Here is a 3041-nt window from a genome sequence, read left to right as displayed (position 1 = left end):
CTTAATACATGCAGTATGATCTTTATGATAACAATTATATCTGAAAGAAATATCCAGAACTTTAGCATGAAAAAGTCAACATAATGACAAATAAAGTTCTATAAAACAACTTCCAAACTGTTCATAGGATCCCTTCACATTTTTTCTTATAATTAGAGAACTAGATATTGTATCTAATACAGTCGTAAGTCCAAAATCAATGGAAATACATCGCCATGATTAAGCTAACTGCAATAGTAATTTCAGCTTTGTAAGCTTTCTTAGTGACCCTTAATTTTTCATGCACATGTTACTTTAAAATATATTAAATTGTACAAGTGTATCAGTGTTATGAAAACAGCTGTCCATTTAAAATTAGACGATGACCCACAAGGAAAGCCATTATAATCAAAAGTTAAAATTACACAAATTTCTCTTTAATCGTATTACATTTCTATTCTTCAGTACTACATGAACTACTTATTTCATAAAGTAATTATATTTGCATATGGTTCTCTCATAAAAAATATTATATATCTTTTTTAAAAAAAAATGATACCAACCAGATATTGTCCGGTGAATTCGTTCTCTTTTATGTTTAAGTAGTATTGACTTAAATTTTCAAATTTCATTGCAAATGGAAGTCTACATTCATCATCAAGATTTCTTCAGATACTCATGGATGTTTGTTCTCTTGCTTACCTTTGCCATTGGATTGTTTTTCTATGAATGTTCTCTCTGCTTTTTATGATTTTTGGAGAGGGATAACTATTTTCTTCAGGGCTTTGGGCAGATGTCTAGTCTCAGAACTTCCGGAATTGCTTCCTGGTGCCAGGCCTTCCTGACTTTGAGCACACTGAAACGTAAAGTCTTGTTCGAGGGCTAGCACTGTCCCACCATGGCAGTGCCACCAATCTGGACATCCCTGAAACAGGAGAACAGGTGCACGGACATGTTCTTTTGGTGTTTCTCAAAGTGGTTGTACTTATGGATGTAGTGGAGGCAGTCTTGGTGGGTAACACTGGTCTTCTGCATCTTCTTCTGGGTCACCACACCAAACAATCCACCCTTGGATGGAAATTACCAGTAAAAGGGCATTTCTTGTCAATATTTGTGCCCTCAATGGCCTCCTTGATCATCTCAAAGCCCAAATCAGTGTTTTTGAAGAGCTTTTCCTTGTCATTTTCTACAAGCAGGGCACTCTTATTTCAAAACATATTTGGCTGCTTTTGGTGGGGCCACTCAGTCTGAATGTCCGCCATCTTCCTGGCCACCTGAAAAAAGGATCTTTTTATATTGTAGGTGTAATCCATAATTCAGTGTTTTCATTAATCTCCTCATGTACTATGACCATTTTTACACGTTCACCCATTTAGTGATGATATTAAAGATGGAAGAAGTTATTTAAAATGTGACTAGTTACCCACAATATATCAAAAAGGTAAACAAGGTAAACAGTTCATATCTAGAATATGTAACAAACTTTCAAATCAGTAAGAATAATTATTCATAATCAGATAAATACATAAATTAAAATGTGTTTTCCCTTTACAGGTATTAGAATAGCAAAACACAAGGGCACCTGCGTGGCTCAGTCAGTTGAGCATCTGACTCTTCATTTTGGCTCAGGTCATGATTTCGGGGTCCTGGGAAGGACTACATTCAGCAGGATGTCTGCTGAGGATTTCTCTCCTTTTCCCCTCCCCTGCTCACTCTCTCTGTTCCCCTCAAAAAAAAAAAAAAAAAATCAACCTTAAAAAAAAAAAGAATAGCAAAACACAGACACCTGGATAATGCCAAATACTGTTAAGGATTTGGAGACTCAGGAACATATCCCTGATAAAAGAGTAACTGGTACAGCATTGCAGAGCAACCTGCTCTCATGGAGTTGTCCCCCACCAATAAGATGGAGAATGAGTTGAATCAGAGAGATAGAGAGCGATAGATGATAGATAGATAGATAGATAGATGATAGATAGATAGATAGATAGATGATAGATGATAGATAGATAGATAGATAGATAGATAGATAGATAGATAGATGATAGAGATAGAGTAGTGAAAAGGAAATTAGTTTTTTTTTTATTTTTATGAAATCACATGGCCAGTTTAGGAGCAATTCACTGCAACTCTACACCCCATAGGGCTCCTGAACTCATAGCCATCCCCTTCCCCCTAGCCTTCTATCTTTCATCTCTTTGTGTATTGTTTCTTACACTGCACATCAGTGAAATTGTTCAAAATTTCCTGTTAGGAATACCTTTATCAAGTCTCTCCTTTTTTTCTTTTTAATTTTTTAATAGCCCCTTGGCTTATACCTTTGGTTCCTCATCTTCTGACAGAGTTTATCTGCTACTTTACCAAAGGAAAGGAATTTCTTCGTAAAAGATCTCTCCTCTGTCAATAAAATAGAAATTTTACCATTTGGGGGGGGGGGTTATTTCGTAAAAAACATTCTTCTATTCATTACTGGAAAGTTCTCCAAGGAATTAAAGATACAGTTATTGTAACTAATATAAAGAAGCTATAATTCAAAGTACCAAAGTACTGATTTAAAGTTTAGATGCAGGGGTACCGGGGTGGCTGAGTCGGTTGGGCATCTGCTCAGGTCATGATCCTGGAGTCCTGGGATCAAGCCCCGCTGTTGGGCTCCCTGCTCGGCAGGCAGTCTACTTCTTCCTCTCCCTCTGACCCTCCCCCAGTTCATGCTCTCTCTCTCTCTCAGATAAATAAATAAAATATTTTTAAAATAGAAATAATAAATAAACTTTAGGTGCATTCTATAGAATAAACATTTATGGCATTTTTAAACCATTTTTAAAAAATAAAACATAATCTATTAAGGAATTACTTTTACAGGGCAGGTTGCAATAGAAACATTCATTCTGTTATATCCTATGAATACATTTGGAAAACAAATGATAAATTTTATGTGTGACTCTGCACTAAACATAATCTCAGTCAAAAGATCTTAGGGTTCCTTCATAGATCAGGGCCCATTCCCTCCTTCACACTTAATATAAAGTAGTACAGAAAGACATTAAATTAGTGTAAGGACCAGA

At 35.8% G+C, this 3041-nt stretch overlaps 1 pseudogene; it reads right to left on the bottom strand.

The window, feature by feature from the left end:
- Positions 1–782: 782 nt before the first annotated feature.
- Positions 783–1241, bottom strand: LOC144283947 (small ribosomal subunit protein uS17 pseudogene; annotated as a pseudogene).
- Between the last annotated feature and the right edge of the window lie 1800 nt (positions 1242–3041).

The sequence above is a fragment of the Canis aureus genome, chromosome 15, assembly GCF_053574225.1.
Source record: "Canis aureus isolate CA01 chromosome 15, VMU_Caureus_v.1.0, whole genome shotgun sequence".
Lineage (NCBI taxonomy): Eukaryota > Metazoa > Chordata > Mammalia > Carnivora > Canidae > Canis > Canis aureus.
The sequence above is the reverse complement of the archived record's forward strand: the minus strand, read 5'-3'. Positions and strand labels throughout refer to the sequence as shown.